The following is a 14,932-nucleotide window of genomic DNA, read 5'->3' on the forward strand; positions in this document are numbered from 1 at the left end:
TCTCTCCTCAGGCCGGTGGTGACTGACCCGCTCCAGGAGTCTGAAGTGCGAGAGGTTCCTCTGCCCCCTCTGGACATCGAGGGGGCCCCCGCTTACTCCGTTCGTTCCATACTGGATTCGAGGCATCGGGCGAGGGGCCTTCAGTACCTCGTGGACTGGGAGGGGTATGGTCTGGAGGAGAGATGCTGGGTTCCGGTGGAGGACGTGTTGGACCCTTCAATGCCGCGGGACTTCCACCGTCCTGGATCGCCCTGCACCTCGCCCTCTGGGTCGTCCCCGATGCCGGTGTCGGCGCGCGGCGTCAAGGGGGTGGTACTGTCATGACTTCTGCCGTAGTCGGTTCCTCTCCTTGTTCAGGCGGTTTTCGGCGGTCGACGTCACCGGTCTTCTAGCCATCGCTGATCCATATTTCAATTTCCATTTGTTTTGTCTTGTTTTCCCACACACCTGGTTTTCATTCCCTCATTATGTGTTGTGTATTTCACGGATTTCACTGATTTGAACATACAGTATATAAACTTGAGGTTAAGATACCAGTGTGTCCCCAAGGATTTTTTTCAACAGTGGCAAAGGTAGTGGGGGGAGGGGTGTGGTTGTCCTTTGCTGCAGGGGTCTGGGTTCATGCCCCACGGGTGATTTTTTTTGTAGAATGACTGCGAGAAGGCTACTTCTGGTGACTTTCTAAAAATACATTCTACTCCAAAATGCATGAAAATAAAATTATGTTGACACCATCTGAAATATAACTGATACATGCCACTGCACTGTAGGGAGATGATGAGGAGCAAGTGGTGGCTGTATGCTTCTAGCTCTCATTTGTGCCACTGCTTACTCTGTTTGCCACAAATATGGGTCATTCTTGAATTCAGGTGGTAAATGCTGTCCCTTGACTTTGGCACCATGTAAAAACACTTTAAAATTACAAAAACATGACAAATAATACATTTTCAATTTTATTAAACTGTAATTTTATAAGAAAACATGTAGAAGTCCTTTACACTGCAAATCATCTATTTGTATGCATTGTAGAAACTACTGAGGGGTAGCAAATTGGCTTGTCCTCCTGGTGATGTGTAAAGGTGTAGTGACATGTTTTGGGGATTTAGAGATATCTAGCTACACTGGAAAAATATATAAATGCAACATGCAACAATTTCAAAGATTTTACTGAGTTACAGTTTATATGAGGAAATCAATAAATGGAAATAAATTAATTAGGCCCGATTCTATGGATTTCATGACTGGGAATACAGATATGCATCTGTTGGTCACAGATACCTTAAAAAAGGTAGAGAAGCATGGATCAGAAAGCCAGTCAGTATCTGGTGTGAACGCCATTTGCCTTATGCAGTGGGACACATCTCCTTCGTATAGAGTTGATCAGGTTGTTGATTGTGGCCTGTGGAATGTTGTCCCACTCCTCTTCAATGGCTATGCAAAGTTGCTGGATATTGGCGGGAACTGGAACACGCTGTCATACAGATCGATCCATTTTAGAGTGGCCTTTTATTGTCTCCAGCACAAGTTACACCTGTGTAATGATCATTCTGTTTAATCAATAGAAACAATAACAAAGCGGGCACCCCACCCCTAGTTTGGTAAAAAGCAGAGGGATGGGACTGGAGAAATGTAATTCAAATTCATAGGCAGAGCTATGGATGCAAGGACTGACCATCCATGATATAACAATTATAGCTTTAACCATGTTTTGAAGCTATATAAATCAAATAAAATGTTCTTTGTCACATGCGCCAAATACAACAGGTCGTAGACCTTACCGTGAAATGCTAACTTACAAGCCCTTTACCAACAATGCAGTTCAAGAAATAGTTAATAAAATATTTACTAAATAAAATCAAGTGTAGCAAACTAAAATGCAGACTAAACTGCTTGGTGTAACCCTAGATTGAAAACTGACATGGTCAAAACATATTGATTTAACAGTTGCTAAGATGGAGAGAGGTCTGTCCGTGACAAAGCACTATTCTGATTTCTTGACATCACAATCGACCAAACAAGTCCTTCATGCCCTAGTTTTATCCCACCTCTACTACTGCCCAGTTATATGGTCAAGTGCTGCAAAAAAAAAGTAATAGGCAAATTCCAGTTGGCCCAGAACAGAGGAGCACGTATGGCCCTTAAAAGTGCACGAAGGGCTAACATCAACAACATGCACGTGAATCTCTCCTGGCTCAAAGTAGAGGAGAGATTGACTGCCTCACTACTTTGTGAGAGGAACTGTATTGACGTGTTGAAAGTACCAAACTGTCTGTTCAATCAGTTAACACACAGCTCAGTCAACCATACATATCCCACAAGACATTCTACCAGGGGTCTCTTCACAGTCCCCAAGTCCAGAACAGAGGCTAAGATATGCACAGTACTATATAGAGCCATGACTATATGAACTCTCTCCCACCTCTGGTATCTCAAGCTAGCAATAAAATCGGATAAAGAAACCTGATAAAATCACCTCACATGCACAACACGGAGACACACACACATGCACTCTAACACACACACACACACACACACACATTATTCTAAGTAATGTAATGTAGTATTGTAAAATTGTAATGTAATAATGGATAAATGCATATTTGTATGTAAAATTGTAATGTAATAATGGCGCAAAGTACATTTGTATGATGCACAATGTTTTGTATTATGTAATGCTTTATTCTGTTTGGACCCTAGGAAGAGTCACTGCTGCCTTGGCAACAGCTAATTGGGAACCTAATAAAATACTAAATATAAATCATGGTAAAAATTATTTAAATCATTAAGCTACAATATAATTTAATTTAGAATGGGAAGATGTAACCATATACATTTCAAATTAAAATACAGTGCCTTGCGAAAGTATTCGGCCCCCTTGAACTTTGCGACCTTTTGCCACATTTCAGGCTTCAAACATAAAGATATAAAACTGTATTTTTTTGTGAAGAATCAACAACAAGTGGGACACAATCATGAAGTGGAACGACATTTATTGGATATTTCTAAATTTTTTAACAAATCAAAAACTGAAAAATTGGGCGTGCAAAATTATTCAGCCCTCTTAAGTTAATACTTTGTAGTGCCACCTTTTGCTGCGATTACAGCTGTAAGTCGCTTGGGGTATGTCTCTATCAGTTTTGCACATCGAGAGACTGAAATTTTTTCCCATTCCTCCTTGCAAAACAGCTCGAGCTCAGTGAGGTTGGATGGAGAGCATTTGTGAACAGCAGTTTTCAGTTCTTTCCACAGATTCTCGATTGGATTCAGGTCTGGACTTTGACTTGGCCATTCTAACACCTGGATATGTTTATTTTTGAACCATTCCATTGTAGATTTTGCTTTATGTTTTGGATCATTGTCTTGTTGGAAGACAAATCTCCGTCCCAGTCTCAGGTCTTTTGCAGACTCCATCAGGTTTTCTTCCAGAATGGTCCTGTATTTGGCTCCATCCATCTTCCCATCAATTTTAACCATCTTCCCTGTCCCTGCTGAAGAAAAGCAGGCCCAAACTATGATGCTGCCACCACCATGTTTGACAGTGGGGATGGTGTGTTCAGGGTGATGAGCTGTGTTGCTTTTACGCCAAACATAACGTTTTGCATTGTTGCCAAAAAGTTCAATTTTGGTTTCATCTGACCAGAGCACCTTCTTCCACATGTTTGGTGTGTCTCCCAGGTGGCTTGTGGCAAACTTTAAACAACACTTTTTATGGATATCTTTAAGAAATGGCTTTCTTCTTGCCACTCTTCCATAAAGGACAGATTTGTGCAATATACGACTGATTGTTGTCCTATGGACAGAGTCTCCCACCTCAGCTGTAGATCTCTGCAGTTCATCCAGAGTGATCATGGGCCTCTTGGCTGCATCTCTGATCAGTCTTCTCCTTGTATGAGCTGAAAGTTTAGAGGGACGGCCAGGTCTTGGTAGATTTGCAGTGGTCTGATACTCCTTCCATTTCAATATTATCGCTTGCACAGTGCTCCTTGGGATGTTTAAAGCTTGGGAAATCTTTTTGTATCCAAATCCGGCTTTAAACTTCTTCACAACAGTATCTCGGACCTGCCTGGTGTGTTCCTTGTTCTTCATGATGCTCTGTGCGCTTTTAACGGACCTCTGAGACTATCACAGTGCAGGTGCATTTATACGGAGACTTGATTACACACAGGTGGATTGTATTTATCATCATTAGTCATTTAGGTCAACATTGGATCATTCAGAGATCCTCACTGAACTTCTGGAGAGAGTTTGCTGCACTGAAAGTAAAGGGGCCGAATAATTTTGCACGCCCAATTTTTCAGTTTTTGATTTGTTAAAAAAGTTAGAAATATCCAATAAATGTCGTTCCACTTCATGATTGTGTCCCACTTGTTGTTGATTCTTCACAAAAAAATACAGTTTTGTATCTTTATGTTTGAAGCCTGAAATGTGGCAAAAGGTCGCAAAGTTCAAGGGGGCCGAATACTTTCGCAAGTCACTGTAAATCTAGAAAGATTAACTAAAAAAATGAATTTCCAAAGTCTTGCACTATCCCTTTAAATGCAAGTCTCCACAGAAATATATGTATATTTTTAAAAGGCAGCAACAATTTAGAATATATGAATATGGAGGAAACACTGAATTCAGCCTCAAGCAGAATATTCAATTTAATAGCTGACATAACAAGTATTTCTTTTGATTTGACCTGTCATTAATTCAGCTCATCAAATATGGTTTATCACTCCTTTATCAACCATGGTTATGGATGTTCATGACTTGAAAGTTTCGGTCTCACTGCTTCTTCACACAAATACAGCTAGCTCCCTTACGTGTCCACAGAGTGGGTGATATCTACAGCAGACTACATGGCCGTATATAGGAACTTACTTTTATCTCAATAATTCATCATCTTGGAGGAATGCTGAATAATTTAACTGAACTTGGAGGCCTTTTAGCTCAGTGCAGCTTTGCATGTGGCTGATGGATCTATGGTATTCCATACACATTACAGGGGGAGAGGGGAAACATAGTGCTAAGCTGTGTTTCAGTTTTCACTGCTCACTCATTGATCAATTATTCAGCCAGAGCCTCTGACTGTGACCTGGGTTCTGAGAAGACATAGCCCCAAGTCTTCCCAGCCAGACGTGTCCATGACAGCCTTTGCTCCTCTCATTCTATGCCATTTCATGCTCCATCCAGCGTGTTCTTATATCATATAAAACACACTTGAACTCTTGAAAAAGACACCCTTTTGTGTTCAGTTGCCATGGATATTGGTTAAAATGTTGCTGCAACTGTCTTTCATCTGGTAAATGAGACGGAATGGTGGAGCAGCATGGTGAAAAAATGCATGTAAAATGACGGAGCAGTATGGGCACTCCAGGGCAGCTCTGTTGTTATTCTTCCCTCTTCTCCCCTCTCTCGTCTGTGGAGAGGAGGTGGATAATGGGGAGGGGGGGATTCTCTCTCCAAGAGCTGGGGGGTCCCCCTGTCTGAGTCGGGTTTCATCACATGGACCTACTCATGAGTGCTGGGCTCATTTAATCAAAGGCATTATTCCAGAGGAAAACCCAGTGTAGCCACTCTGATCCCTGGCTGTGAGTGGGCTAATTAACACAAACGAAAAAGTTGGGTTTCCACAGAAGCCTTTAAAAAAATGTATATATATTTTTTTACAATAGTGGATCTTCAGTGTGTGCTCTGTCTGGAGAGCATATAGGTAGCCCAAGATTCACACACTAAGGTAGTTGAAAAAATGTGACAAAATTCTAGCCTCAGAAAATTCCTAATGCAACCATTACAATGCATAGGCTACTGCACATTTTTTAAATTTAACTAGGCAAGTCAGTTAAAGAACAAATTCTTATTTACAATGACGGCCTACTTCAGCCAAACCCTAACCCAGATGACGTTGGGCCAATTGCACGCCGCCCTCCCGATCACCACCGGTTGTGGCACAGCCTGGAATCAAACCAGGGTGTCTGTAGTGACACCTCTAGCACTGAGATGCAGTGCCGTAGACCGCTGTGCCATTCGGGAGCCCTAGGCCTAAGTTGTTAGTTATAAATCCATGAGGACATTAAAGGTTATTTTGTAGACATTGGTTTCATACATCACACTTGTGTGAGACAGAGGACTTAAACAAGAGAATGAGGTTTCCAGGTCTGTACAAGGTTATCATTTGATGTTCAAAGATAAGATGTTATTTATGTACAGTAGCTCTTGCTTTAGGTGAAGAACAGTGAGTTCTGAGGATGTAGAGATTGTTCACGTCTCCTTGAAAGTTTAGCATGACACATGGGACGAAAGCGAAGATCGCTTGTTATTAAGAATCAACCCTTGGGAGTTAGTCGACTATTGTACAAGCTCAAATGAAGCCAGGCTAGCGATTGAGGCCAAGTGACATCCCTTTCTGCTCCTGAATCAGAATAACCTGATATACAACCGTTTAGGGGTCAAGCTGAGCTTTCTCTGATATGATTTATGAAATAGTAGCTCACTAACAGCTGCTGGGAAGAATGCATGTCAGACAACACTGCTTTGTTAGAAAAACACAGTTTGATACCATGAGATAGATGGATTTGAAGTAGACCAGGCTTCCTGACACGAGGAGAGCATGTTTTAGACAGAGGTGTTTAATCTTCATCCTGAGTTGTAGGCTACTCACGTCCCCAGAGTTCCTTGTTTTCCTGTATTGATTAAAATCTGCCCTATCCACCTTCCTGCTCTAAGAAGAACTCCTTCAAAGAAGGCTCAGTGGGTTCATTCAATGAAGAAGAACTTGCCCATGACTTTGTTCCAGTGGTTGCCTTCCTTGTTCTGGTGCAAGTAGAGCATGTTTCAATATTGGTCAGAAAGATCACTCTATGACTTCTGTACCTATGTGTCCAGTCATTTGCCAAGGTGCCAGATCATGCGGCTGAAGGTGCCATGACCTTCCAAAGACAGGAACAACTTTTACCATCATTATTTTCTGCCCCCTGTGCTCCAGTCTAACTCAAAGCAAAGGAAACAGGGGATTACTTTGGAAATGAGCTGTGCCATATCTTTAACACAGACTGTCTGAGGACTGGACAGCTTACCTCTTATCTTTTCTTGCTGTTGCCGGAGCTGATTAAAATTATTTGAACACATTCACAGGGCCGTATCTGTGGGTATGTTCTACAAAGGTAAGATGGCAACAACCACTTAATTTGTTATTTAGGCTTTATTCTGAGGTGTTTATTCCCCGGGGAATTAATTCTATCCAGAGGCTCCTTCCTTCTCTCCCTTCCTGAGACTCGTTCCCCCTGTGAGGTGATTTAATGCTATTCTCTTGGCAATAAAGAACTGAAGAGCACGACCACAAATACACTGAATACATTATCTTTTCTTTTTTTTTGCTCACCCAAGGAAGGTTATTCTATCATGTAAATAACTTCTGTGCGCCAACATACTGTATTTCTCAGGTTTTTATTCCATAGACATCAAATTATTTTTGGTCATGCCAGGTGGCTTATAGTGATTCAACGTTACCAAATTGAATGAAAACAATGCTCTTGTGTTGAATACAATAGTATGAGAACTGTTTGTGGCATAAATTCAATATATTAGTGTTGGTCAAGAAAAATACTATATTCCAAATACTACTGATGTATAACTTTGTCATGATACAACTCGGCCTTATATCTATCTGTATGTCATTATTCCACAAATAAGATTACAGCAAAGAGATGCTTACTGTACAATAACTGCTATATAAAAAATTGGCTTCCTGTTTCTGTAAAGGTCATTCACACTGATTTAAAAGACAGAAATATCTATAACATTTGGAATTTCAAAGACATATAAGGAATAGCCTTTCTTAACCTTGCTGTGCTGGAGTTTTTTCGTAGTTGCTGGTTTCTCAGTGCTGTAAGTCCTTTTGAAAGACACTATTGAGGTAAGAGTGTATTTTCCTTCAACACAGTGAATACATTTTCTATACTCAACAAAAGGGCTGTAAATTGAGTTACCTGTGTGGTTTATGACCAGGCCTTTGTTGGGTGATACAGTATTTGCTCTCAGGGCTTGGTGGTTTACACACTGCCTTGAGCTTCAGCTCACCATCTGTGGCAGCCAAGGGGACAACTGTTGCTCACTAAATTAGCCAGCTCCATCATCCTGATGCCTCAGTAGAGGACCTGAGCTCTTTGTGACCTTTCTCTTCCCCTCAACCAAGCCCTCTTCTCCACTAATATAGATGCAAAGCAAACTCAACTAGGTCAAGCACCAGGTATAAATCTTCCTTGGCAAGGCGCAGCGGCGTTTTCCAGGCATGCGCCGCAGGCTGGTGTGACGGACTGTGAGAGGAGGCGCGGCTCAGGCTGGAGGCGGGCACACCATAGCCTCTGCCAGTGGGCTGGGACCAGCTTGCTACTAGCCGAAGGGCTTGCCTCCCGCGAGTTGACCAGTTGGCTGCTACAGTGTTTCTGAAAGCTGATATTTGTTATCACAATTGGGCTGAGTATGCATTTATAGCACTCTGTTGCAGTGCTCAACACAACTTAAAAAGTTGCCAGATAACTTACGGTATGTTTATGGCCCTGAATGCCTTTTGAAGGATTAAATGTATATTTTATGATTTTCTAACCATTAATATCCAAGAATAAGGTAAGGTCAAGGGCATAAATTCACTGCTTTTACTATTCGTACAAGAAAATTACCCAGACATGGTTAATCATAAAGAGCAATGAGTTGTATTTACTGCCCGATTTAATGCTACACCAATGGAATTTGACCTTTGACATTGGACCTTTTACTCTAGCCACACAGGTTATTTTTAATATGTCTGTAAACTATTTCTGTTGATATTAAAGTCATTACTATTTTTCCAGCTAACTTCTTTTCGACATGACTTGAATACAAACCCCATACAGTGATTGATTAAAAACAAATAAATGAATGACCTGATTCCACCAAAGAAGTAGTGTACATGGCGTAATGGCCCATGGGTCAAAAAGGTAGTCCACCTTGCCGTGGACAGTATTTACAGGGGCATACAGCGCATTCGGAAAGTATTCAGACCCCTTGACTTTTCCACATTTTATCATGTTACAGCCTACAATTCTATTTTTTTTATCTACACACAATAGCACATAATGAAAAAGCAAGAAAACGTATAAAAAAATACAAAACTGATATCACAATTACATAAGTATTCAGACCCTTTACTCAGTACTTTGTTGAAACATCATTGGCAGCGATTACAGGCTTGATTCTTCTTGGGTATGACGCTACAAGCTTGGGGAGTTTCTGTCCCATTCTTCTCTGCAGATCCTCTCAAACTCTGTCAAGTTGGATGGGGAGCGACACTGCACAGCTATTTTCAGGTCTCTGCAGAGATGTTTGATCAGGTTCAAGTTCGGGCTTTGGCTGGGCCACTCAAGGACATTCAGAGACTTGTCCTGAAGCCACTCGTGTGTTGTCTTGGCTGTGTGCTCAGGGTCGTTGCCCTGTTGGAAGCTGAAACGTCGCCCCAGTCTGAGGTCCTGAGCGTTCTGGAGCAGGTTTTCATCAAGGATCTTTCTGTACTTTGCTCTGTTAATCTTTCCCTTGATCCTGACTAGTCTCCCAGTCCCTGCCGCTGACAAGCATCCCCACAGCATGATGCTGTCACCACCATGCTTCAATATAGGGATGGTGCCAGATTTCCTCCAGACGTAACACTTGGCATTCAGGCCAAAGAGTTCAATCTTGGTTTCATCAGACCAGAGAATCTTGTTTCTCATGGTCTGAGACCTTCTCATGGTCTGGGGTGCCTTTTGCCAAACTCCAAGCGGGCTGTCATTTGCCTTTTACTGAGGAGTGGCTTCCGTCTGGTCCCTACCATAAACGCCTGATTGGTGGAGTGCTGCAGAGATGTAACCTTCTGTAAGGTTCTCCCATCTCCACAGAGGAACTCTAGAGCTCTGTCAGAGTGACCATTGGGTTTTAGGTCACCTCCCTGACCAAGGCCCTTCTCTCCTGATTGCTCAGTTTGACCAGGCGGTCAGCTCTTGGAGGTTCCAAACTTCTTTGATTTAAGAATGATGGAGCCCACTGTGTTCTTGGGGACCTTCAATGCTGCAGAAAGTGTTTGGTACCCTTCCCCAGTCCCTCAACACAATCCTGTCTCAGAGCTCTAAGAACAATTCATTTGACCTCATGGCTTGATTTTTGCTCTGACAACTGTGGGACCTTATATAGAGTGATGTGTTCAGAGAGGGGTGTGACATCTACCATTCAAGTCAATGACAACAACAAGTGGGGCATTGACAGAGAATTAGAGACAGAGAAACAGACAGTTGTAAAACTGAATGCCATCAACTGAAATGTGTCTTTCGCATATAACCAAACCCCTCTGAATCAGAGGTTAGGAGGGCTGCCTTAATCGACATCCATGTCTTCGGCACCTGGGGAATAGTGGGTTATATGCGTTTCTCAGGGGCAGAACGATAGATTTTTACCTTGTCATCTCTTGGATTCGATCCAGCAACTTTTTGGTTACTGGCCCAGCGTTCTAACCATTAGGCTACCTGCAGCCCCAGGTGTGTGCCTTTACAAATCATGTCAAATCAATTGAATTTACCACAGGTGGACTCCAATCAAGTTGTAGAAACATCTCAAAGATGATCAATGGAAACAGGATGCACCTGAGCTCAATTTCGAGTTACAAAGCAAAGGGTCTGAATACTTATGTAAAGAAGGTATTTCTGTTTTTTATTTTTAATACATTTGCAAAAAAATATAAAACCTGATTTTGCTTTGTCATTATGGGGTATTGTGTGCAGATTGATGAGAGAAAAAAATATTTTATCAATTTTAGAGTAAGGCTATAACGTAACAAAGTGTGGAATAGTAAAGGGGTCTGTTTACTTTCCAAATGCATTGTATGTTGACATGATTTAAAGTGACATTTGCTGAGACAGTTGTTTTCTTTTATGCATCACTTTTAAGAGTGGCCTTAAAGCACAGTGTTGATGGAACGTTCCATTGGCAATCCACAGGGGTGTCACTGCAGAGTGTGTCATGGGCTGAGGCCCATCTACCCCACATCTCTAATGCATAGCCTAGCATTCACCAACTGCCCAGACACCTGTGACAAATACATTATTTCTTTTGAGCTCTCCCAGTTACATAAGCACTACAATGGCCCCTGGGTTTTATGAGCTAATGCTTGCTGAGAGCTGCCTTTCTTCACTTACAGTTGTGCCCTCTCCTGCTGCCTTTCTCTCAGAGCCTGGGCCTGGTTAGAGTGGCCCTTCAGGAGCACTGCGCCTCAAAGCCACCACTAGAAGCACAGGGTCACAAGGCTGACCCACTGACTGTCTGATGTAAGGCACATTTCTCTCTGTAACAAGCAGCTAAAAATGGTCTCTTTTTATCAACTGATTGTCTGGTCTAAGGTAATCATGGAACATATCAGAAATAACCCTGGGGATGAAAACCACACCAAGAGGACATTTTGCATGGAACAAAGGGTTGTTTTCACTGTGATTACACTTAAAGGCAACTTCAAATGAAAAATAGATTATACTATGCCCCACTGGCATGGCTCAGTCATGTCTATCCTAATGATGATTGACCTACAGGACAGACCACTGTTATGACCACCCATGACTGTCACGGGCGTCTGAAGTAGATGACCAAGGTGCAGTGTGGTGAGCGTAAAACAAGAAAAGAAAACAAGAAAACAACCATGACGCGCAACAGGGCTAAGTGCCACAAACAAAGTTAACTTCCCACACAGAAAGGAGGGAAAAGGGCTACTACCTATGTATGGTTCCCAATCAGAGACAACGATAGACAGCTGTCCCTGATTGAGAACCATACCAGGCCAAAACATAGAAACACAAAATCATAGAAAACAACACAGAATGCCCACCCCAAATCACACCCGTACCAAACCAAATAGAGACATAAAAAGGCTCTCTAAGGTCAGGGCGTGACAATGACGGACAACAGACAACAGAACAGCTAGGCGATTTATCAAATCAAATGTTATTTGTCACATGCTTCATAAAAAACAGGTGTAGACTGACAATGAATTGCTTACTTACGGGCCCTTTTCCAACAATGTAGAGAGAAAAATATAAAAAAATAATAGAAAGATGATAACACAAGGAATAAATAAAGAATGGCTATACACACGGGATACCAGTACAGAGTTGATGTGCATGTGTATGACGTAATTGAGGTAGATATGTACAGTACATATACAGGTGAAGTCGGAAGTTTACATACACTTTGGTTGGAGTCATTAAAACTTGTTTTTCAACCACTCCACAAATTTCTTGTTAATCAACTATAGTTTTGGCAAGTCGGTTAGGACATCTACTTTGTGCATGACACAAGGAATTTTCCCAATAATTGTTAACAGACAAATTATTTTGCTTATTCACTGTATCACAATTCCAGTGGGTCAGAAGTTTACATACACTAAGTTGACTGTGCTTTTAAACAGCTTGGTAAATTCCAGAGAATGATGTCATTGCTTTAAAAGCTTCTGATTGGCTAATTGACATATTTGAGTCAATTGGAGGTGTACCTGTGGATGTATTTCAAGGCCTACCTTCAAACTCAGCGCCTCTTTGCTTGACATCATGGGAAAATCAACAGAAATCAGCAAGACCTCAGAAAAGAATTGTAGACCTCCACAAGTCTGGTTCATCCTTGGGAGCAATTTCCAAATGCCTGAAGGTACCACGTTCATCTGTACAAACAATAGTATGCAAGTATAAACACCACAGGACCACACAGCTGTCATACCGCTCAGGAAGGAGACGCGTTCTGTGCAAAGTGCAAATCAATCCAAGAACAACAGCAAAGGACCTTGTGAAGATGCTGGAGGAAACAGGTACAAAAGTATCTATATCCACAGTAAAACGATTCCTATAATCGACATAACCTGAAAGGCCGCTCAGCAAGGAAAAAGCCACTGCTCCAAAACCGCCATAAAACCGCCAGACTACGGTTTGCAACTGCACATGGGGACAAAGACCGTACTTTTTGGAGAAATGTCCTCTGGTCTGATGAAACAAAAATTAAACTGCTTGGCCATAATGACCATTGTTATGTTTGGAGGGAAAAGGAGGAGGCTTGCAAGCCAAAGAACACCATCCCAACCGTGAAGCTCGGGGGTGTCAGCATCATGTTGTGGGGGTGCTTTACCGCAGGAGACACTGGTGCATTTCACAAAATAGATGGTATCATGAGGATGGAAATTATGTGGATATACTGAAGCAACATCTCAAGACATCAGTCAGCAAGTTAAAGCTTGGTCACAAATGGGTCTTCCAAATGGACAATGACCCCAAGCATACTTCCAAAGTTGTGGCAAAATGGCTTAAGGACAACAAAGTCAAGGTATTGGAGTGGCCAGCACAAAGCCCTGACCTCAATCCCATAAAAATGTTGTGGGCAGAACTTAAAAAGTGTGTGCAAGGAGGCCTACAAACCTGACTCAGTTACAACAGCTCTGTCAGGAGGAATGACCAAAATTCACCAAACTTATTGTGGGAAGCTTGTGGAAGGCTACCCGAAATGTTTGACCAAAGTTAAACAATTTAAAGGCAATGCTACCAAATACTAATTGAGTGTATGCAAACGTCTGACCCACTGGGAATGTGATGAAAGAAATAAAAGCTGAAATAAATCACTCTCTACCATTATTCTGACATTTCACATTCTTAAAATAAAGTGGTGATCCCAACTGACCTAAGACAGGGAATTTTAATTAGTATTAAATGTCAGGAATTGTGAAAAACCGAGTTTAAATGTAGTTGGCTAAGGTGTACGTAAACTTCCGACTTCAACTGTAGGTAGGGGTAAAGTGACTAGGCAACAGGATAGATAATAAGTATTCGCAGCAGCGTATGTGATGAGTCAAACTAGTTTTCCAAACTCGATCCTGGGGACCTAAAGGGGTGTTAGTTTTGACTTTTGCCCTAGCACTACACAACTAATTAAAATAATCAAAGAGTGATCGTTACTCTATTTTTTAAATCAGCTGTGCAGTGCTAGGGCAAAAACCAAAATGTGCCCCCCTTGGGGTCCCCAGAACCAAGATTGGGAAATGCTGAGTTAATGCATGGGGGGGTCAATGTAGATAGTCCAGGAGGCTATTTAGCAGTCTTATGGCTTGGGAGTAGACACTGTTCAGGGTCCTGTTGGTTTCAGACTTGGAGCAAGCACTGTCTCATCCAACGAGCATCAGAGCATAGTAGGATTCGATCTTTGTCCAGTATTGACGCTTTGCCTTTTTGATGGCTCATCAGAGGCCGTAGTGGGATTTACTATAAGTGTCCTGATTAGTGTCCAGCTCATTGATGGCCACAGCTCTAGCTCAGTGCGGATGTTGCCTGTAATCCATGGTTTCTGGTTGGGATGTGTACGTACGGTTACGGTGGGGATGACATCATCAATGCAGTTATTAATGAAGCCAGTGACTGATGTGGTAAACTCCTGGTAAACTTCCTGTTTGAGCTTGTAAGCAGGAATCAGGAGGATAGAGTTGTGGTCAGATTTGCCAAAGGGACTGCAGATGTGGGAAGATCTGAAAAAACGAGAGGGGTCTGAAGATACATCAGGCAAAGATGAAGTGTGCACTATCCAATAGTGATGTGCAACACACAGGACAACCTGATTAGACAGAGGAGAGCCTGGGGCAGGAGCCCAAACACAGTGGAATCTCCATGTGCATGACAAAAGAGGTGTTGACTGCAACATCACTGATGCACAATGGGAGACAGAGGACCAACAGGAGAGGGATGGCACACAACAGACAAGACTATCTGTGCAGAACATCAACACAGGAGAGACCAGGAAGGAACCTGTGAAATGGGCTGCTGCATCAGTAAAGAATGAATGGGAGATGTCTGACCGAAATGTGGATCAAGCGCTGGAAGTAACCCTCGCAGGAGGTGTAGGGAAGAAAATCCGAGCCAAGTCAACTATC

The sequence above is a fragment of the Oncorhynchus clarkii genome, chromosome 2 (genome assembly GCF_045791955.1).
Source record: "Oncorhynchus clarkii lewisi isolate Uvic-CL-2024 chromosome 2, UVic_Ocla_1.0, whole genome shotgun sequence".
Taxonomy (NCBI): Eukaryota; Metazoa; Chordata; class Actinopteri; order Salmoniformes; family Salmonidae; genus Oncorhynchus; species Oncorhynchus clarkii.